This window comes from Octopus bimaculoides, chromosome Z (assembly GCF_046866305.1).
Source record: "Octopus bimaculoides isolate indiv1 chromosome Z, ASM4686630v1, whole genome shotgun sequence".
NCBI classification, from domain to species: domain Eukaryota; kingdom Metazoa; phylum Mollusca; class Cephalopoda; order Octopoda; family Octopodidae; genus Octopus; species Octopus bimaculoides.
In genome coordinates this window covers 28,078,732-28,104,035 of record NC_142944.1, presented here as the reverse complement: position 1 = coordinate 28,104,035, position 25,304 = coordinate 28,078,732, and positions in this window count along the sequence as shown.

Here is a 25,304-nt window from a genome sequence, read left to right as displayed (position 1 = left end):
GATCAAAGTGTGCTAACAACAAATCAGATGTTAATATTTTTTTAATTTTGTCAAATGCCTTTTGACAATTTTCTCACCAATTCCATTTCATGTCTTTTTTCAGCAGATTATTCAGTGGCACCCTCACCTTACACATATTTGGAATATAATTTTGGAATAATTTGCCAGTTCTAAAAATGCTTGTAAGCTCACTATGTTTGTCGGAGGGGGCATATTTTTATAGCATTTGCCTTTGGTGGGTCTGGTCAATGTCCATTTCTATCAAGGATTTGTCCTAAATATCTTATTTTCAGTAAGAAAAATTCGCACTTTTCTTCACTCAAAGTAAAGCCGTAATCCCTAATTTTTTTAATACATATTTTACCTGCTCTATGTGTTGATCCCTGGATTCACTTTCCATGAGTATATCATCCAGATATGGAATTGCGAATTCACAGTCAGCTAACATTGCATCCATAATCTGTTGAAAAATTGCTCGTGCGACTTTTAAGCCAAATGGTAAACTGTTGTATTTATGCAGTCCTTATGTGTATTAATTATTATGCATTTAGAACGTTCATTGTCCACTCTAATTTGTAAGTATGTGTTAGAGAGATCCAATTTAGAAAATAGCTTGCCACTGTTTAATTTTGCAAAAATATCCTCCAGAGTAGGTAGTGGATAGTGGCATGTTTTAAGACATTTGTTTAAACCAGTGGAAAAAAATAAAACACACACTATTATTTTATTATTCTTTTTCTTAATGCATTTAGTTGGTGATGTCCATACAGAATATTCCACTTTTTAGATAACTCCAATTTTTTCTAGTTTCTCTAACTCTAAGTTTATCTGTTCTAACACTGCAAATGGTACAGTTTGTTTTTGTTTAAATGTCAGTATGGTGTTTGCTTTTATTTGAAACCACACCTTCGTTTTGGTACACAAAAGTTGTTTTTCAATTCGTCTGATGACTTATTTGTACTGAAGGAAAAATCATTTACATTTTTGCAGAAAAAATTTATGGGGAGGTTCCATAAGTTAAATAATTCCATCTAGTCAGTACAACACAAGAACTTTGGCTTTTAAGGTTTTTTCACCCTTAAAATATCATTTTTTTTCTTGAAACATCATGGGCAATTTTTGAAGTTTCATTTAATTTAGGTCTCCTGATTTTTCCCATGTATCTGTGTTTATTATTGAGATGTCACTGCTTGTATCCAGTTGTAACTTTATGTTTGTGTTATTAATTTTTACATACACACATTTTCTTTGAGGCGCATTTGCTGAACTGCAAAGTGACAGGGATGTAAACACACCAACATCAGTTGTCAAGCAATGGTGATGGGGACAAACACAGACACACAAACATACAGACATACACATGCACACACACACACACACACATACACACACACGACAGGCTTCTTTCAGTTTCCTTCTACCAAATCCACTCACAAGGCTTTGGTCAGCCCAAGGCTATAGTTGAAGATACCTACCCAAAGTGCCACACAGTGGGACTGAACCTGGTACCATGTGGTTGGTAAGCAAGCTACTTACCACACAGCCACTCCTGCAACTTTTTATGGCCTATTTTACCACACTTGAAGCATTTTATATTTTTAAATGGACAGTTATTTTTAAAATGTAGACCATCACACCCATAACATGGATTCGGTCTTGATATTTTTATGTTATCCAATACCGATTGACACACTTGAACATGAGAGCAATTTTTCTCTTCAGTTTTATTTGCATCATGTCGTAGATTTATAATCTTCTGACATTCTTCTGCTACTACTTATAATGTTAAATTTAGGTCCTGTTCTAATTTTGTTAATATCCAAGATCATATACTTGCATCTTTGTTTGCAGTAAGCCCTTGAACAAAAATTAAACACTTCAACATGTATGCGGTCAACTCATTCAATTTGAATTTCTCACACTTTCTGTTAACCACTCTGGCATAGGTGATGAATTCTTCATCATCTTTTTTGATCAAATTTAAAAAATTCCCAGTGAGCATTGAACAGGGAACTTCTTTCACTGAAAATTTTCTCACCTGGCTTCTTCAGCAGAATATAGTTACTATAATTTTCATGTTTGGCAGGGGATAACTTTCTTAATAGTAGTCATGCTTTTTTCTTGTCAGTCCAACTTTTACACTCTTCTTTGAAGATTTCTTCATATCTACGAAGTTGAAGTATTTTCAGACTCCTTCAACATTGATTCCAGCAACTGTTAGTTTTGTTGTTGCTGTTGTAGTTGCTGATACTGCAGTAATTGTTGTTGTAACTGTTGTTGCTGCTGCTGTAGTTGCTGTTATTCTTGCTGCTGTTGCTGTTGCAACTGCACCACAGAGGCATATAAGTTTTCCAAGTTAAATGATTTTTCTTTTGGCTTTGTAGCAAAAAAAAAAAAAAAATTTTAAACATCCAATGCAAGCTTCAAACAACTTGTTGCCACTTTTATGTCCTTGTATTGGATATATAATTTAACAAAGCAGGGGGTAAGTAAGTATTTACATGACACACTACTATTATTATTATACAAGACTCAACACTCTATATCATCAGCTCACAATGAACTGCTTACCAATCTGAACTGCCAATCTCTCACTGTTCTTTAATTTATAACAGTGAATCAGTCCACCTTTAGTCACTTGTGGGGTGGGGTGGAGGGTGATCAGAATCTTTCCACAACAGGAGTGTAACAATAATCCAATATGAAACAGTTAGCAGAGGTCTACAATACATCTCATCCAATTTACAGGTGCAAGCATGTTTATATGGTTGAAAAGTTTACTTTCTAACCATGTGGTTTCAGGTTTAGATCCATTACATGGTATCTTGGGCTAGTGTCTTCTGCTATAGCCCCAGGTTGACCAAAGCCTTGTGAATGGATTTGGCAAACAGAAACTGAAAAAAGCTCATCACATGCATGTGTGTGTGTGTGTTTGTGCAAACATATGTATTCATACTTGTGCATGCATGTATGTGAGCTTTTTAATATCTGCACTTCTCTCAAAATTGGTGAGCTAGATGTGATAACATTGTTGGTATTTCCCTTGTCAATCATCTGTTGACTTTGTGCCTTCAAAGATGTGTAAAATGAGAAATCAATAACCTAGAAGCTCATTAAAGTTTGAAACAGGAAGGGCATCCAGCTGTAAAACAATGCCCCAATAAAATCTTTTTTCTAACCCATGCTAACATGGAAAAACAGATCTAAAAACAAATGAACAAATACAGTATTCTAAGACAGGGACGCACAAATCACCAACCCAAGGTACTATGTGAGGGATGCTTTTACTGGAGATGTAACTAAATTCACATGATAATTGTTGAACAAAGGGATTAGTTACTACAGAAATACCCACACTGTAACCAGGAAGATTATCTTTGTGAAGGAGGGAAGACTCAATAATTTGCTTTTCACAATACATGACAGGGTGATGAAAGCTGACTTAGATAAGCAGATTAAGTTTCCATCACATATTACCCAGCCTTTGTTGAGATGAAATATTATCTTGGTTTTTCAAACAAGAAGGCAACTTTTCAATAAGAGTTAACCATACTCTTGGAGGAAAGGATAGAGGAGGCACAAAAGGGGGAGAAAGTAAATAACAAGAAATTGATGGAAGACTGTTTGAGAAACATAGTGGACCAAGTATTTGTGGTGAAGGAGGTAGCTGAAATTTGCATTCTCTCAGTAATACCTATGGAGCACAGAGTATTACAGGAATAAGTAGAAGAGCCACCAGGAACAATGTAGAAGCTACTGAGAAATTATCCAGATGGCTTTAGCTGTCAAAAGATGACAGGTGATTTGTGTCCCAGTAGAATGCCACTTAGATTAGATTGGGTCACCTAGATGAAAGGTGTATATTGCTTTCTATAACTCATGAGGAAAAAACAAATTTCTGTTTACCATAATGCTTATCAAGTGACTTTAATCATGTGTTGTAATATATACAAGCAGGACCCATGGAAAGAGCATGGGTAAATCAACATTTCTGAAAACATTATGTTGATATATTAAACTCAGGCAAAGAATTCAAATGAATTCTCTTGAAATCCTACTGTTTAATCAAAACTGTACTTCTAAATATAATCAAAATGAACTTAGAAGGTATTGTTTATTTACCTTCTTTTAATATGTTTGACAGATATGATGTGCTTTATAGCTTAAGGAAATAAAAGCTGATTTAAAATGATAAAACATATTCAGATATTTATATAAAAAAAAGGACTACACTTTTTATTCTACTGTCATGTTTTTCAATGGTAAGTCAAGCAGACAGATTTTACATGTTACATGTGATGTGATCACTTTTACATCTCAGGACTAACAATATAACTAACCTTGCCTGTGCTGATGCCATGTAAAAAGCACTCAGTCCACTTTGTGGGGTAGTTGGTGTTAAGAAGGGCATCCAGCCATAAAAACCTTGCCAAAACAGACACAGTAGCCTAGTGTAGTCTTCTACCTGGCCAGCTCCTGTCAAACTGCCCAACCCATGCCAACATGGAAGGCAGACATTAAATGGTGATGATGATGATGATGATATATTTATAGATAGATAGATAGAGAGAGATTGATTGATCTAGATACACGGGATTAAAGGAACATAACCAATGTTATATCCTCTTGCGTCCCCCTTATCAATGAAAAATATTTTCGTTTTTTTTTTAATGTTCTAATTGCACATGAAGTCCTTAAGCTTTTCTGGAACCTTCCTTATTCTCACAGGGTGGCCAGATGTCACTGGTAGTTGGTCAGTTTTCATCTGTGGTGGTGTGTGCTGGGCATGCTGGACTAGAACTGCTAGAGCACTAATGTTTGTTGTGGGGTCAGCACCACTGTAGGCTGACACTGGTAGATCATTGTCTCTGGTCTGTTGGACCGGTTAACAGAATGTGACCTGTTTTTGTGGTCTGTATATCTCTTGCAGGTGTCATCTGATGAGTCTTTCATCATTGTGCATTCTGACAATGTAACTACGTTTCCCTGCATTTATCTTCAACTGTTGCTGGATGCATGTGTTATTTTCTTGAAGGACAGAAAGGTCTTTTGCATTTCTACTGTAGTGCTGTTGTTATTTCCTACTTTTGTTGGAAAATAGTAATCACCCTAGATGCATAGCCCAATCAACAGAGGAGAACATATCTACCTGCATTTCAAGTCTTTCAGCAAATGACGAAATATTCAAATTAAATGAAGATTATTATAACTTAGCACTCGAGAAGGCAGGAACAGGGAAAAATTTAATTTCTGCAATGAAAACATCATCATTATTATCATCAGAAGCAGCAGCATTTAATGTCTGTTTTCCATGCTTGCATGGGTTAGATGGTTTGACTGGAACTGGTAAACTAGAGAGCTGCACCAGGTCCCTGTCTGATTTTGACATGGTTTCCATGGCTGGATGCTTTTCCTAATGCTAACTACTCCAAGAGTATAATGGGTGCTCTTTACACGCAACCAGCACAGGTACCATTTACATGACACTGGCAATGGCCATGACTAAGATTTCACTTGGCTTCACAAATCTTCTCAAGCACTGCATATCACCAAAGATCTCAGTCACTTGTCATTGCCTACGTTAGGTCTAACATTCGAAGATCATACTTCATCACCTTGCCCCTCACCTCCGTAGGGCCTAACATTCGAAACCAGCAATGGCCACTACTGTGATTTCATCTGGCTTGATTAGTCCTCTCAAGCACAGCATATTACCAAAGGTATTAGACACTTGCCATTACCTCCGTGAGAACCAACATTCAAAGATCAAGCTACCAGCAACAGCCATGACTATGAGTTCATTTGGCTTGATGAGTTCTCTTAAGCACAACATATCACCAAAGGCCTCAGTCACTGAGAATAAATAAGATAGACAATCTTAACATTAGTTACAGAATACTTGATAACCAGAAAAGCATTACAAACTATGAAGTGAGGATGAAGACAAAAACTAAAGGTGGAAAGTTTGAAAACATAGAACATAATGGCAGAGCACGTAACAACAAAAGGAAGTGTAGGGATGTAAAGGGATTTGTACTCCATACAGAATTAAATAGCCAGAATAGCAATGGAAGCATTAATAAGCTGTACCTTAGTAAGGGAGCAAACTACCATGGAAACTCACACACTCACACTGTGCAAGCAACTAATGGATACAATAATAAACAACCTACACACCAGAGTAAGAACCATGAAAATAGAAGTACTATCACTTTAGTGAGGAATCAAACATGAATCCAGTTTTCTTGCTTGTGTTAAGCTGTATGTATGATGGTGTGACAAATAACATTCAATTAAAGTTTAGATAACAAATTTTTATATAACTATGCTTTTACAAAAAGTGCATGTGAAATAGTAAAAGGTGTATAAATGTGGTTATTTCATAACTAGTGAAAATTAGTTGGTCAGTAATTGGTTGGAGAATAAGCCAATTGGCATTAATGGTTAAAGGTTGATCTTATGTGATTCATGCTGGAACAGAAGTGAGTAAGGAATGTACTGGCTACAAAATGAGGCAATTGTAATGGCTAAGAGCAAAGTGAAGCAACTGCTCTGAGAGCCAGGAGTCAAGGGCTCAGTCCAGTGAGAGTTGCACTGAATAATAATATAGAGAGAGGCTAGATGTCTGTCTGTAGTTTATATATCTTTCGAGCAGAAATGCTATGTCGTAAAGACTGCTGGGAGTACAGTACCATCAAAGTGCCAACTACTGACAACAGAATGAGGGAACAGAACTCTGCTCTGTTCCTTTTATTATTATTTAGCCATAACACTTGCTACACAACCCTGGAAAACTCTCTAGTGACCAAAGAAAGAGTAGATGGAACTGCTAGAAAGTGCAGTATCAAAATGAAATCATTAGGTGCATTGAAAATAACTTAGTAAATAGGGAAAATAATTTAGAAAAGTAAAACCAATGTCACAAATAATAATAGAATAGATAAACTAGTCTCTGTGATTGCACAAAAAATAAAAAAATGTCCATTAGATTCTAAATGTTAAATCAAAAACGTTATTTACAGATGTAAAGTTACCTCAGAGAATAGAGAATACTTTTATATTGGTACAAGCTCACTTTCTGTCAAACAAAGATTTGCTAATCATTTAAATATATTTAAGGATAGGGGAAAAATAAATAGTACTAGCCTAAGTAAGCTAATTTGGTCACTTAAAGATAATAATGAGATCTTTTCAATTGATTAGGAAATAATTAGTACCGCTAAGCCTTATAGAATAAGTGGAAAGAGATGTGACTGAAAAGTAGAGGAACACTACCAAATTTTCACTTCAAAATACATATTAGTAAACACAAGACAGGAATGAGCACTGAGATGTCTTCACACATGCAAATGGACATTTGGACAATTTAAATGAAAACATTACACAATACTAATAAAGAAGCAACTCAAACCCCCCAAAATGGATGAAAGCTAACTAAATACTTCTATGTAGACAATGTACTCAATACAACAGGTGGCACACAGAACTATTAGAAAATACAAAGAGTACTGTGGAAACAAAAACCCCTACCTTGACCTATTTAAGACCATGCTCCACCTACAACTATGGAAGGGTGGATCCTAAGTAAAGTTCCTATTAATAGCAACACCCCTACCTTCTACTGAAAACTAAACAACAAACTCTTTCTTCATCCAGTTTAATTTGAAGCATACCTAAGGTACAGACCCTGACAAAACTGCACTGAAAATATTGCAAGGTTGCATTTGCAACAGTGTACAGTTGCTGCAGTGGAAACAAGTCGAGATCATGGTACTATGCTGTAAATAACTGTAAAATAAATTATTGATGTGCAAATCTCCATTCTCCTGTTTATTAATGTTATCGAGCAAGATGAGCGTGGCCGTTGCCAGTACTGCCTGACTGGCCTTCGTGCGGGTGAAACGTAAAAGCACCCACTACACTCGCTGAGTGGTTGGCATTAGGAAGGGCTTCCAGCTGTAGAAACTCTGCCAAATCAGATTGGAGCCTGGTATAGCCATCTGGTTTCACCAGTCCTCAGTCAAATCGTCCAACCCATGCTAGCATGGAAAGCGGACGTTAAACAACAACGATCCCTTATCTGGTGGTCAATGCAGAAACTAGGGTTAGATGAGTGGTTAGTGAGAGCTGTACAAGTGATGTACAGGGATGCTGTCAGTAAGGTGAGGTTGGCAACAAGTACAGTGAAGAATTCCAGATAGGGGTAGATGTCCACCAAGGATCAATCTTCAGACCCCTTTTATGGTCCTTCAGGCAATAACAGAGGAATTCAAGACAAGATGCCCCTGGGAGCTTCTCTATGTTGATGACCTTGCTCTGATAGCTGAGTCACTATCAGAACTAGAGGAGAAGTCTCAGGTATGGAAGCAAGGTTTAGAATTGAAGGGCTTTAGAGTCAACCTAGCAAAAACCAAAGTCTTAATAAGTAGGAAGGCAGACAAACCACAAACCCCTTCAGGTAGATGGCCCTGCTCAATCTATAGAAAAGGTATAGGTAGAAACTCCATAAAATGTGCCCGATGTAAGTTATGGACACATAAGAGGTACAGCAATATCAAAGGAAGGCTAACTGGAAAGATAGTTTTTGTGTGTGGCAAATGCTCAAGAGCAATAAACACTGAAAATGTGCAGTAAACAGCTTCTGTCACATTCCAGGAGGAAAAACTACAAGTAGTTGATAGCTTCCATTACCTAGGTAACCAAGTGGATGCTCTGAGAGTGTAGCTGCTAGAATAAGAATAGCCTGGGTGAAGTTCAGAGAGCTCCTACCTCTACTGGTGAAAAAGGGCCTCTCACTCAGAGTAAAAGGTAGACTGTATGATGCATGTGTGTGAACAGCCATGCTACATGGCAGTGGAACATGGACCGTGACTGCTGAGGACATGCATAAGCTTGCAAGGAATGAAGCCAGTATGCTCCGATGGATGTGTAATGTCAGTGTGCATACACGACAGAGTGCAAGTGCCCTGAGAGAAAAGTTGGACATAAGAAGCATCAGATGTGGTGTGCAAGAGAGACGACTGCACTGGTATGATCATGTGTTGCGTATGGATGAGGATAACTGTGTGAAAAAGTGTCACACCCTAGTAGTAGAGGGAACCTGTGGAAGAGGTAGATCCAGGAAGTCCTGGGATGAGATGGTGAAGCACGACTTTTGAACGTTGGACCTAACTGAAGTGATGACAAGTGATCAAGACCTTTGGAGATATGCTGTACTTGAGAAGACCTGGCAAGGAAAGTGAGATCGTAACTGTGGCCTATGCTAGTGCAGCATAACCAACCTATTTAAGAGTACCCTTCAATCATTGGGCAATAAACTGTGCTTGTGAAGACCTGTCTAGGGAAGTGAAGTCATTGTTGTGGCCAATGACACTACCATCTGATTGGTGCCGGTGGCACGTAAAAAGCACCATTTGAGTTTGGCCAATGACAGTGTCGCTTGACTGGTCCCGTGCCAGTAGTACATAAAAATCACCATTTGAATGTGCTTGTTACCAGTGCCGCCTGACTGGCTCCTGTGCTGATGACACACAAAAAACACCATTCAAGTGTGGTCGATGCCAGTACTGCCTGACTGGCCCTCATGCTGATGGTGCATAAAAAGCACCCAGTACACTTTCAAAGTAGTTGCTGTTAGGAAGTGCATCCAGGCTCAGATTGGAGCCTGGAGCAGCCTTCTGGCTTGCCAGCCCTCAGTCCAACCTATGCCAGCATGGAAAGTGAACATTAAAGGACAATGATGATGATGATGATGATGATGATATATCAATATATATATATACATATACATATAAAGATCAAAGAAAGAAAATCGAATTCACAAAATTCTTTATTCAAAACCACTAGAATTGTTTCAACTCATTCTCAAGGCTGTAGTTCATAGGTGAGATGCTGTGCAATCAATTGTCTTGCATCATGTAGTAGGTGTCTCTTCAGGTGACTTTTTAAAATAAGTTTTTCACTGTATCCTCTCACCATTTCACTTTGCCTTATAATAATGTATAACTGGGTAAGTGTGGCACTCTAGCAGTTCTCAGGCAAAACTGAGAGGCAAGATATGCTTACAGTCAAAAAGTAAAAATTAATTGATAAAATGCATAGATAAATAAAAGATATATAAATAAAACATACATGAAATTAAAATAAAAATGAAATTAAAAATCAAAATAAATTAAAATCAAGGCATTCATCCATAGAAACCATGCCAAATCACACTGGAATCTGGTGCAGCCTTCCAGCTTATCAGCCCTGGTCAAACCATCCAACCCATGCCAGTATGGACAACGGATATTAAATGATGAAGATGATGATGAAAGAAAACATACAGGAAATCAAAATAGAGCTATAAATAGAAATATAAAGAAGTATTAAAGGAGTTTGTTTGGCTATCAAATTTCCATTAGAAGGATTAAGAGAAAAAGAATTAGATAGATGAGGAAATAAAGTTAGGAAGGAAATAGTAAACAGTTAGAAGCTAGTATAGTGATAAAATGTGACTGGTCATTTAACACACGCCAATCACCTCTAAAACCTTCCATTATAGGCCAAATGTACTTTCTTTCAAGTCTACATACCGTCTGCTTACAATAGCTGTGTGTTTCCAATTTAGAGTTGATTTATTACCACTGTAGCGTATGACTTAAGGGAAATTTCCCTTAAGTTGTACGCTACACCACTATTAATATATTTCATTGAAGCAATCAGAAAGAATGTGCTATTTTGTTTGTTAAAAGGTTTTTGTGGGGTAAGTTGTTCTACTCTATCTCTGATTTTAAGTTTCATATTCAGGTTTTTTGCCTCTATATAGATTAAAATATAAGTGGAGGGATTTGTTTCCTTAAATGCTTTGGTTATGTTATCGACTTGCAGCTTGTTAAGTGTGTAGTCACCTACCTCATAAACATTATAACTCTGAAAGACCATACTAAAAGAATTATATACACACTGCATATAATTCCTCTTATGCCCAACTTCTCTCTCAATACACCAGTGCTCTGTTGCGCATGCACACTGACATTGCACAGCCCACAGAGCATACCAGCTTTGTTCTTCACCAGCCTTTCCATGTTCTCCACATTCAGGACCCATGTTTCACTACCATGCAGCATCACATCTGTCCAGCATTTGCCATGATAGATCGCTAGCCACTACACATTCTTTATTTTCTCTGCATGTTTCTTTCTGTGTTCCTTTCTGTGGAAGAGCATTGGCTCGAAACGTTAAAGACTTTTTCAGTTCCCAAGTGTTAAACTAATATATCTGTTTGTTGTCTACACCACCTGTCTTCGTTTTTTGTTTTTTTGTGAATTCTCCCTATATACATACATACATACATACATACATACATACATACATACATACATATATATATATATATATATATGTATATATATATATAAATTTAATGCACAATATATGGATTCAACTAATCCAGTGGTACTTACAAAAATGCCCCTTTAGTGAATCAGGCAACAAATCACATGGTAAACCAATACAGAGGGGTATAATGTATAGTCCTATGCAGTTGAAATCCACTAATTCCAATTAGTAATGACTAGTTCACTAGGAATATATGAAATATAAAGAAAGTCAGGAGGTATGAGATAAATATATATATAATTCACCATTTGATATCCATAAAATTATGATCATCTCATTGCCAGCATCATGGAAAAATAATTTACTTAAGTGCATAATCAACTATTTTACATATCTGTATTAGTGTATATGTTATAAATTATATAGTACTATTGTACAATCTACAAGGTAATACAGCAATCTAGGCTAGCTCTTGAGGTCATAGAATATCATGGTTACATCCATTCTTCAACTCAATATACATATCCAAAAACAAAAGTCATCTTCAAATATTAATGTATGGAAGACAATAATTAAAATAGTTTTCTATAGAAGCAGTGGATTGTGATAGTGGAAATGAAGAGTGCATATTATATGATGGAGAGCGAGTCAGATAGTTTACCATTAATAACCTAGAAGTATTTTTAATAGAGAGAGAAAAGAAATGAAATGAGAGAGGAGTTTGTAGATAGTGTGTTTACAAAATATAGGGATTAATATCAACAAAAAGAGAAATAAAATGAAAGTAAAAATTAGGATGAGAGGGAGAAGACAGAGTAAGAGCAAAAGAAGTTAGCATGGCAGTTGGGAAGACATTGAGCCATATAAGGCAAACAAAATATAATGAATATTATCAGATAGAAATAATAATGATATACATTAATTAACACAGTGTTTAGGAATCATCATCATCAAAGTTCGAAGAGTGTTTTTTACATATCACAAGCATTGGTGCCAGGTTTGCGACACTGGCAATACTGCAACTGTGATTTCACTTGGCTTGATGGGTCTTTTCAAGCACAGTATATTGCCAAAGGTTTCAGTCACTTATCATTGCCTCCATGAGGTCCAGCATTTGAAGATCATACTTCTATAGGAGAGTTGGTTATACATCATTAGATGTATACCTGACTTTCCTATATAAAATTAAGAATATAAACGGAACGCTGAACTCCAGACTATCAACTTAAACTGCATTTATTCAGGTGGTAAATATATACATCTTTAGCTCTTGTTGTTACAGCTTCTGTGTGTGTGAGTATAGTTGTTGGGACGTGTTGTGTAGATGTGAGCGAGCTGTCGAGTGTAAGTCCGAAAGATGGAGAGTGACAGCTATACACGTAAAGAGACTATCTCCAGGTTGGAATGTCAGAGACACTGCTTGACACGTCCATGCTCTATTGCTGGCCAGCAAGAAAGAGAATGAATTGAGCGGGAAAGCTTGCTTGTTTAATTCCACGCATGCGTGAGACTACGCATGCGTGAGACTATGCATGCGCACGGCGTTACTACAGGGCTCCCTTGCCAGTGCGAGAAACGCACAATAATATAAAATCTGTTAGAACGCCTGAGGCAGGATGGCCACTGAAAACCACCCACAAGATGTGGTACAAACACACACAAAGAAAAATGAAAGAAATGAAATGTACACTCGTGTGATACATGCATGCAATGTACAAATGAAATGACAATGACAAAACAACCGTGATGTCAACTGTCCAGGAAACTGGAATCACGCGATGTAAAAGTCTGATTGTTTGTTTTCCCTGAAAGGAAAGTAAATATATGAGTGCACAAGTGTGTGTGTGAGAAAAAACACAGAACATAGTAAAAGTGTCTGTAGAGACAAAAAAATCCAGTTCGTATAAAAGTTACACAAGTTGATTTTTGAATGTCCGTACTCAGGAAGTTGTGGTCAAGGAGCAGAGCTATAGTTGAGCGTCAGAATGCTAGTTGTGACCGGTTACCCGGTACGGAATATTCAATTCGGCTAGCTCTTACTGTTGTGCGTGAGTGGAAACATCCACTCTAACAGAGTCGATAAAACCGAGTGTGTTGATCTGGTGTGTCCCTGGTGGTGGGGTTGTTGGCGCACGACATTGTGGTAGACAGTACATTGATGGTGAAGACGTCAGCGCAGGAACTGTAATATAGCTGTGTTCTGTATGTGTGGTGGTAATGATGTTGACAGTGGTAACGGGTCAGTTGAAACTTGGCGACGTCGGGGGGAATGCTTGTAGTTGGTAGTAGTAATTGTTGTCGTCACGGTGGTAATCTTGGTTGAACGAAGCTGGTGGCGAAAAGGCTGTTTGGTGATGAGTGTTTGAAGAGGAGCGCTTTTACAGACAGTCGACAGACAAATCTCTGTACGACCATTAGCGAAAACCTTGAAGAAAATTTTCTTAACCCAAGATGAAAAAACGACCGTGCGAACTCAAAAAGGAGAAATGGTGACGAATGGAAAAACAGAGGACTCCTTTTATTTAAACGTGTCACACGGTCGAACACCAAAATATATATCAAAGATGATAGACAAGTAATTATGTTATACTACGGTAACATAGATTTTGTAAATACCAGTAATGAGACGATAGAAAAGACAACCATATGAAATGAATAACAAGAGTTATTGTGTGGCATAAAAGATGTATGTGTATGTGAGAGAGTGAATGCGACATATAAGAACATAATAAAAAACAGGCCGTCTATATGTATGTGAGATAGAAAGTCAGTATACGAGAGTTTTATACCAAGTTTTTTGAGTACACAATTGGAAAGTCGCAGGCTGTAATTCTTGTCTGTTTATCGTGAGTGGAAAAATCCACTCTAACAGAGGCGAGTAAAAACCGCGCTTGTTGATGTTGGTAATACGTGTTGACTATGGTTGGAGATGTTGGTGGCGTAGTAATCGTGTTGGTCATGACGATGATGCTGGTTAGTAGTTCAGTCTCCATGGCCGCATTTGTTCTTTAGTCGGGTTCACCAGTTATAAGTTGGTAGTCCAGAGTCCATGCTGCGTTTGTTTCTTCGTCGAATCACCACTTTATAAGAAAGTGGGTTATTGCAGCTCAGCGGGCTGCGTGTTCGAATCACGTCGGGGGTCACCAGTATAGGAAAGTTGGTTATACATCATTAGATGTATACCTGACTTTCCTATATAAAATTAATGAATATAAAACGGAACGCTGAACTCCGGACTATCAACTTAAACAGCATTTATTCAGGTGGTAAATATATACATCTTTAGCTCTTGTTGTTACAGCTTCTGTGTGTGTGAGTATAGTTGTTGGGACGTGTTGTGTAGATGTGAGCGAGCTGTCGAGTGTAAGTCCGAAAGATGGAGAGTGACAGCTATACACGTAAAGAGACTATCTCCAGGTTGGAATGTCAGAGACACTGCTTGACACGTCCATGCTCTATTGCTGGCCAGCAAGAAAGAGAATGAATTGAGCGGGAAAGCTTGCTTGTTTAATTCCACGCATGCGTGAGACTACGCATGCGCATGGCGTTACTACACTTCATTACCTCATTCTATGTCTTCCTGGGTCTAGCTCTTCCACAGGTTCCCTCCACAGTTAGAGACTGGCACTTCACACAGCTGTCCTTCTCCATAGGCATTGCATGACCATACCAGGGCAGTCTTCTCTCTTGCATACTACATCTGATGCCTCTTATGCCCAACTTTTCTCTTAAGACACTTACACTCCATCATACATACACACTGACATTGCACATCCAGTGAAGCATACCAGCTTCATTTCTTTCAAGTGTATGCATGTCCTCAGCAGTTGCAGCCCATGTTTCACTGCTGTGTAGCTTGGCTGTTTGCTTGCAGGCATTGTACAATCTGCCTTTCACTCTGAGGGAGAGGCTCTTTGTTACCAACAGAGATAGGAGCTCTCTGAACTTCACCCAACCTATTCTTATTCTAGCAGCTACACTCTCAGAGCATCCACCTCTGCTACTGACTTGGTCACTTAGGTAACAGAAACTATCAACTACTTCTAGGTATCCCCCTTGGCATTTGATGGAGTCTATTTTCTATACATCTTTAGTGTTAATTGTATCTGTGCACCTTCTACACACAAAAACTATTTTCCCTGTTAACCTTCCTCTGATATTGCTGCACCTCTTATGTGTCCATAGCTTACACTGGGTACATTTTATGGAGTTACTACCTATGCCTTTTTTACAGATCAAGCATGGCCATCTACCTGAAGTGATTTATAATTTGTCTGATCTCCTACTTACTAAAACTTTGGTTTTTGCTAGATTAACTCTAAGGCCCTTTAATTCTAGACTTTGCTTCCATGCCTGAAATTTCTTCTCTAGTTCTGGTAGTGATTTGGCTATAAGAACAAGGTCATCAACTCCCAGGGATAGCCCATCTTAAATTCCTCTGTTATTGCCTGGCAGACTATGATGAACGAGAGGGGGCTGAGGACTGATCCTTGGTGAACCCCTACTTGTACCCTGAATTCCTCTCTATGCTTGTTGCTAACCTTCACCTTATTGACAGCACCCCTGTACATGGCTTGTACAGCTCTCACCAACCACTAATTTATTCCTAGCTTCTACATTGACCACCAGATAAGTGAACAGGAGAGCCAGTTAAAGACTTTCTCCATGTCGACAAAAGCCAGATACAGGGGTTTATTTTTGGCTAGATATTTCTTCTGCAGTTACCTAACCAGGAATATAGCATCAGTCATGCTCCTACCTGGCACAAATCCAAACTGCATCTCATCTACACTAACTCTCTCCCTAATTAATTGGGCTATGACCCTTTCTGTAACTTTCATCACCTGGTCCAGCAATCTTATGCTTCTGTAATTATTCCTGTCTAAGGCGTCACCTTTACCTTTGTAGCAGTTGACTATGGTGCTGCTACACCAATCATTGGGTATGACTGCCTCATGAATATATAATGATATAAGACAACCAGAAATGTAAAAAGATGTACTCATAGATAATTTATAATTACTGTTACTATCAAAATAGGGTTAAAATTGAAAAGGTCTGTATATCCTAGGTGGTCAAGTAGACTATACAATCAGTTCATTGTGTTTATTTAGGGGATAAAGTAAAAGAATGGAAAGGAGGTTATAGAAAATATGTATATATATATATATACATACATAAATAATAAGGGTGGCCTGTTAGCAATTTTTCAACCAAAAGGCGAAAATACATACATCATTAAAGCAACTCAAGGCGCTATTTAGCACCAGTATTACTAGAAATAAGAGTCAAAACAACTTATATGTATGTATAGAGTGTTTGAAGTGGTGTGCAGATATTGTACATTGAGAAAAAGGAGGCAGTCAGAATTTTGGATAGTTCTTTATTAGCGCTTTCGTTTGTTTAACTGAACTCGTCAAGAAAAATTTTAAATCAGAATAATAAAGACATCTAGAAATATGCGGTGAAGGAAAATTCAAAATCTTTCCCTTCTATAAATGTTCAAGAGATAACCCAAAGTTATTTTATTAATGGTAAAGATGATGGATGGAAAGAAAACATTTATACTACATTGTTACTGTTGTTTCTGAATGTGGTTCCAATATTGATGATATGATACTCATCTCTGTTTATGCCAACAAAATAAATGGTCAGATATATGTGTAACATTGGGATTTTGGTAATTGTTGTTCTTATAGACTCACAATACTTATATATATCCAGGAAAAAATACTAGAGCCATTTTACCACTGATTAAGAAGGATGTCTAATGTAGCTACTTGGCAAAGTAATTCATGTAAAAATATCTCTTTTGAATTATCTTATTCAAGCAAGCAAGAAAGATAAATTCTACAAAATGATGAAAGATGCTAAAAATATATTTGAGCAGGTCCTGGTTTGTTATATAATTTATGTCTTACAGAGTAGTGGTTTCCAGCTATGTATACAATGTATGTCTTCATTATTTGCATTATTTACAATTGACGGATATTTGTCCTCATCTTGTTTATTGTTAACACGTTTCGGTTGATATACCCTCCAGCCTCCATCAGGTGTCTTGGGGAAATTTCGAACCTGGGTTCTCATTCCTAAGGTATTTTTCAATGTTGTTATTATTATATGACATCGGGACAGTATTCAAAAGTAATACAATACTTTGCAAATATCTCCTTTGAGTAAAACCACCAGTAGAAGAGAATATGACTAAGAACTGCATGTACTCCATCCCATGCAGATGTGGTAGGTTATACAAAGGCAAAACATGTCGCCCCCTCAAAATAAGAGTAGAGGAACATTGTAAAGCTGTGACACGGGGAGATATTGATAAATTGGGTATAGCTGATCATGTATGGAAAAATGGAGACCACCTCCCCCTGTGGGATGAAGTTAAGATAATAGACAGAGAACACCACTGGAAAATATGAAAACTAAAAGAAGCAGCACATATACTAGGACACAACAACCTCCTAAGCAGACCAAGTGCAGATATGAACAGCATATGGGAACCAGTATTAAGGAAGGATAGGAGAATATTAGATTTATAAACTCTAAAATTCACTCCATAATTGCCCATGGGCATATGGCGTAGTGGTTAAGAGCACGATTCCAGGCAGTGACCTGAATAATAATAATAATTATTATTATTATTAATAATAACAACAGCAGCAGCAGCAACAACATCGGAAAATACCTTAGGAATGAGAACCCAGGTTCGAAATTTCCCCAAGACACCTGATGAAGGCTGGAGGGTATATCAGCCGAAACGTTGTGTTAACAACAAACAAGATGAGGACAATTATCCGTCAATTGTAAATAATGTAAATAATGTACATAATTCCTCATCTCTTAAATATAGAAATATATATCTTATTGTGCAACTCATTCATGATGTTTGATTAAATGTATATAGAAAATAGATTGAATTATAAACAGTACCATATTCAAATTATTTTTATATTCTGATTTTATTTTCTTAATTTATCAATGTTGTACTAATGAAATATTTAGTGCTTGTTTGTATAAAACATGGGATTACACAGAATATGTGATTTGGTTCCACATGTGTGAGATCTGGAATTATATTTTAAAATCAATCAACATTAAGGAGGCATAAAATTGGTAGACCAAGTCATAAAAGTTATTGAGAGGGTTATAGCTCAATTGATTAGAAATAGACTTAAACTAGATGAGATGCAGTTTGGTTTTGTACCTGGGAAGAGTACCACAGTTTCCATCTTCCTAGTGAGACAGCTGCAGGAAAAAGTACTTGGCCAAAAGTAAGCCATTGAACTTAGCCTTCATCAACCTGGAGAAATCCTTTTATAGAGTTCCCTGCTCTGTTATATGGTGGTCTCTAAGGAAATTAGGAGTAGAGGAGTGGCTTGTTAGAGCTGTACAAGCCATGTACAGTGGTGCAGTCAGTAAGGTGAAAGTCAGCCATGAATACAGTGATGAATTTAGCATACAGGTAGGGGTTCACCAGGGCTCAGTTCTCAGCCAACTCTTATTCATTATAGTTTTCAGAGGAATTCAAAACTGGGTGCCCATGAGAACTGCTATATGCTGATGACCTTGTTCTAATTGCAGAATCTTTAGCAGAATTGGAGAAGAAATTCCAGGTATGGAAACAAGACCTGGAATCAAGGGGCCTTAAAGTAAAGACCAGAGTTATCAGTAAGAAAGAAGATAAAACTCTCTTTCCATTAGGTAAATGGCCCTGTTCAGTATGTAGGAAGGTTGTAAGAAATTCCATTCACTGCACCCAGTGTAAACTATGGACACATAAGAGGTGCAGTGGAGTCACCGGTAGATTAACAGATAAAGTCTTCTTTGTATGTGGCACATGTACCAGAAACAATAAACACTAAGAGTACATGGGACTTAGATTCTCTCAAATGCCCAGGAGGCTCACTTGAGGTTGTAGATCGTTTCTGTTACCTAGGTGACCAAATTAGCAATGGTGGAGAATGTTCTGAAAGTATTGTTTCTAGAATATGAATTGGGTGGGGGAAGTTCAGATAGCTATTACCTCTGTTGGCAACAAAAGGACTCTCTCTCAGAGGGATAGGTAGACTATATGATGCTTTGTGAAAATATCTATACTCCATGGTAGTGAGACAGGGCTCTGAATGCAGAAGACATGTGTAGACTGGAGAGAAATGAATGTAGTATGCTCTGTTGGATGTACAATATCATTTCCTTTGCAGTAGTGCACCTACTTCTGTCTTCATTTCTGATCTCCCTCTCTCTCCAGCCAGGCAACTTTATATCTTCTCTACAGCAAGACACCTGCTTCTGTCTCTCTACCTCACTATACCCTTTCATCATCCAACACAGGATAACCTCATCCAAAGCCCCTCCCCTCTCAAAAGAGTTTTTTTTCTTTTTGTTTTGCAACGTACTTGGTGACCCTGTCTGTGCAGATGCCACTTAAAAGCACCCCAGTCCAAACTGTAAAGTGGTTGGCGTTTGAAAGGGCATCCAGCTGTAAAAACCTTGCTAAAAATGACCTTGCCTGTGCTTGTGCCATGTAAAAAGCACCCAGTCTACTCTACTGAGTGATTGGTGTTAGGAAGGGCATCCAGCTGTAAAAATCCTGCCAAAACTGTTACAGAAGTATGGTACAGGCTTCTGTCTGGCCAGCTCCTGTCAAACCATCCCACCCATACCAGCATGGAAGGCAGACGTTAAACAATGATGATGATGATGATGATGATGATGATGATGATGATGATGATGATTATTAGAATGAATGTACATTTTCATTGGACTTTGAACTCTTTTTATTTTCATACTCTATAGGGGTGACTGTACTCACTTATGAATCACTTTTCTTCTTTTCTTCTTCCTCTTTTTTCTTATCTTTCCCATCCTACTTCTGAACATTGACATTTAGCCACTACCTCCTACTATGTATATAACAAGGAAATGTGTATATTAGCAAATATGTTGATAGGTATACAATGAGACAGGAAAGAGGAGAAAAAAAGAAAAAAGAAATAAAAAATGCTTTCTGGAATTGGAATGAAATTTCAATGGGTTGATCACATCAAGCTGAACAGAAATCTTTCCCCTCTGTCTATCCTTCCCCACCAACTTTGCTTTTCTTCTTCTTTCTCAATTGTCCTGCTCCCTATCTTCCTCTCTTTCTCCCTTCCTCCAAAAAACAAAATTTTCTCCTCTTCTAAGCAAAACAAAACAAACATCTACTCTTCAATTCATATAAAAGACTAGGAAATGTTCTGTTTTTATTATTTTGGTTTTAATTTTTTTCTTGAAAAGTTCAGTTAAATGAATGAAAGTGCTAATAAAGAATTATCCAAAATTCTGCCTTTTTTTCTCAATATATAGTTATAAACACACACACACACGCACATGATTCATATTCCAGGGTGATCCCTAGAAATAGTACATATTTTCTGTTACTTAGGTGACCAAGTCAGGAGTTGTTCCAAAAACATACCTTCTAAAATAAGAATAGGCTGGGCGAAGTTCAGAGAGCTATTACCTCTGTTAGTAATGAAAGGCCTCTCCCTCAGAGTGAAAGGCAAATTGTACGATGCCTGTGTACAAACAACTATGCTATATAGTAGTTAGACATGGCCTGTGACTACTGAAGATATGTGAAGACTTGAAAGAAAAGAATCCAGTATGCTTCACTGGATGGGTAATGTCAGTGTGCATATATGAGAGAGTGTAAGTGATTTGAAAGAAAAACTGGGTATATGTAGCATCAGATGTAGTGTGCAAGAGAGAAGACTGTGCTGGTATGGCCATGTAATGTGTATGAATGAATACAGTTGCATCAAGAGGTACCAATCTCTAATTATAGAGAGGACGTGTGGAAAGGGTACACCCAGGAAGGCATGGGATGAAGTGGCGAGAAAGGATCTACAGATGTTGGGACTCACAGCAGAGATGACAGAGGACTGAGACTCCTGGCAGTTTGCTGTGCTTGAAAAGACACATCAAGCTAAATAAAAGATGGTTGCCCTTGCATAAAGGCTTGCCCACTGCATCCCTCTCCAGCTGAGCATCTCTAATCTTGCAGGCTTGTAGGTACTAGTGTCACATAAATAGCACCCATGCCAGTGCTATGTAAAAGCACCCAGTACAGTTTGTAAAGTGGTTGGCATTAGGAAGGGCATCCAGCTGTAGAAACCATGCTAAAACAGACATGGAGCCTGAACAGCCCTTCAGCTGGTCAGCTCCTGTCAAACTGTCCAACCCATGCCAGCATGGAAAACAGATGTTAAATGATGGATTATGATGATATATATATATATATATATATATATAAATTAAGGTACTCAGAAATCTGGATGTTTGTACATTTACAGATTTTTATTAATGTCACATATTAAATAAAGCGCTTTTCACCTAGTTGTGTAGGATTTTCAATTTGAAAATCCTACATGACTAGGTGAAAAGCGCTTTATTTGATATGTGACATGAATTAAAATCTGTAATTGTACAAACATCCAGATTTCTGAGTACCTTAATTTTTTTCTATATAATTTCTGTACATCACCTCCAAACCTTCAAATATATATATATATATATATATACACACACACACTAAAAAGTATATTATTGTATGTATGACACTATGAATATACATGTCACGCGCACACACACACACACACACACACACACACACACACACACACACACACACACACACACACACACACACACACCAAGATAAAACCCACAGAAACAGACATACAGACATAAATCTATTAAAGGAGAGTTTAGAAATATACAGTTAATTATATAAGACAATTAGATATATAAAAAGGAATTATAAATTGTTTATAACAATTGTTAATATCAAAAATATGTAAAAAGTATAACCTGATCTATAGTAGAAAATATATCAATCCGCATTATTAATCTCTCAGCAAATGTGAATGTATTTAAACTAAATGAGGACTTTTATACTTTTGCATTAGAGAAGGCGATATAGAGAAAAATTAAAATTCTTTAACAGTAGTAATAATAGAAATAATACAAGTAGTGGAATGGACCATACTAACAATAATCATAATAGTATGCATAATATGAAAAACACCACTAATCAAAAAGAGCAGACAGTTGGAAGAGTTAAAGTCAGAAAATCTGTGCAATTAGAATATAATAGAGTACTTAGAAACAAAAAAAGAAAACAAATTTACTTGAAAATGTGCCAATTAAAGTACAAAGTGGCTTAGATATGAATGGACTTACTAGGGTAGGTAAACAATATATAAACTCTATAAATAGTAATATACAAATAACTGACAAATATAATGTCAAATATAATAGCAAACAAACCCAATGCTGTAATAAGAATCAGATAAATAGATTACACACTTTTACAAAAAGCATAGGTAAAAATAGAAATACATACCCCAGTAACATGGATACCTCTAGCTATACTGAATGGTACATAATTCTCTTCAGAAAACAAATAATTTCCAGTATTCCAAAATTGTTTTATTCAGCTTTGACTAAACATTTTCCAAAAGACAGTAAATACTATAGAATTTTTAATAAACATAGAGTTAGATTAGATTTCTGCAATAGCAAAAATCTAGCACAAATTATAGCAGCACACAACAGCTTCCATATAAACAATACCAATAATAGTAACTGGAATTATAATTACAGATCAATAAATAGCAACAATGTCAATACGAGTGGACAAACCATAAATAACACAACTAAGTATCAGGATAGGAACTATGGTCTGACAATAAATAAAACTGAAGAGACCTGAGGGAACTCCACAATTAACCTGGAAGAAGAAGATGTAAATCCTAAAAAACAAAGTACTCAGAATATTGTCTATGTGGAAAGGACTAATAGTTTAGAAGACAGACAAGAGAATATAGAAATCATATCTAGAGTAGGTGAAGAGGATACTAGTAATAGAAGTAATAGAACTATTAAATGTGATCGAGCAAGAAACAGGGTCTGCCTGCTTAACTCTAATTGTTGGCTTTAAAATTTCTTAGACAGATGTAAGATTATCTCAGAGAATAGAGAGTATTCCTATAAAGGAGCTGGTTTGTGTTATATTAAGCAGAGAATTGCCAATCATTTAAGTTCATTTAGAAATAGGGACAAAATGAATACTACCATCCTTAGTAAGCTAATTTGGGCATTAAAAGATAGTAACAAAGTATTTTCGATTGCTTGGGAAATAATTAGTAAAGCAAAACCTTATAGATGGGAACAGGCTATGAGATGTCCACACTGGATTAAATATACATTTAAATGATTTAAAGAAATATAACTTACCATCTATAGTAATTATACAAGTTAAAATAATGATTGTAATAATTACTGATATTTATGCAAATAATACTAATAAATATAATTATAATAATAATAATAACAATAATATTAATTGAGGGTATAAACCCAAAATTAGTGAAATGACTCTGAATAAATAATGTACGCCACACAGTATAATGTATACAAAACTGCTACAATTAATTGTAATATAAATAACCAATTTAAAACCACGATTCAGCTGTAATATCAGTAGAGGTGATTATAAGACCAGAATTCAATTCGATTTAAAAAGTAACGCTATCACCTTCAACTGAATACCAATGCAGGAAGCTTGTTTGAATTAATTCACTTTGAAAACGTTGTAAGTGATGGACCCTTGATGAAATTTCAGTGACTAGGATGCATAATTGCAAAAAACAAAGCAATGTATATAGTTGCTGCAGTAGAAACATATGTTGGTCATTGTTATATTTGCTGTAGAAAACTTTTTAATAAAAAAGTTTTCAATCTTCACTCTTCTCTTGGTGTTCAATTATATATAAAGCTCAAATAATCAATTTACATTCACTCCTCACATGACTGGCAACCAACAACAGTTAACCACAGAAAATGATGGCCCCGAAACATCCAAAACTAAATAATATACCTATAACAATGAACCTACAGAACCTGCACACTAACAGCATGATGAAGCCACAATCAATTATAACTGGAATGACAGGACAACCACTACACAACCTCCGGTCACCAACAACAGCCACAAATAGGTGCTCCTGCAGGGATAAATTCAATTGCCCATTAGATAATCTTTGCATGATTTGTAACATTGTCTATAAATGCACTGTGCTCACGAGGGGAGGCTCTTATGTGTACATTGGTACCACAGCTGATTCTTTCAAGAATTGATATAGAAATCATGTTTCTAGTTTTAAAAAACTGAACAAGAAACATGTGACATCACTGGCAGATTTTCTATAGCAACTGAAAACCAACAGATTAAATACGAGATTTCATGGTCAATTATATAATATGCAAAACCCTACAACACACATTCTAGGTGTCTTCCATGGGGTGCATGGGAGCCATGGAATTGGTTCTCAAAATGAGGTGGGGGGAAAAGGCTTCTGGAGTTCTGAGATGCGAATGACCTAATGACCTGCAACACCAGCATTAGGAAGTCAGCCAGTCACCTGATAACCTATAAATTCAGTGACCATGCTAGCCATATTGACTACATTCTCACCAGAAAGTGAGAATCATGGTTGTTTATAAATGCAAAGTCCTCCCCTAGTGAAGATGTATCTCTCAGCATAAGCTACTCATTAGTGACTTCAAACTACAAGCATGAAAGATGCCAAGAAGTAAGCCACTTTGGGAAAGAAAGATCTGGAAGCTAAGGTATATTTTGAAAAGTCAGAAATTCAGAGCTATCCAAACAGACGCATTTAATGACAAGGAGGTACAGGCTTGTAACATAGAGGACAACTGGAAGTTTCTATGAGAGAATTTGCTGAAAGCCACAGACCAAACTTCTTCTCAGCAAGTCTTGCTGTACCTAAAATGAAAAATCCATCTTGCCTTGTTGTAATCCATTATGTTTTGAATAGTCCCGCGCCAAATTCAAAACAATTTCAGTGCATAATATATATATATATATATAAGAACGAGTAAATATTAAAAATAAATACTCATATTATTATTAT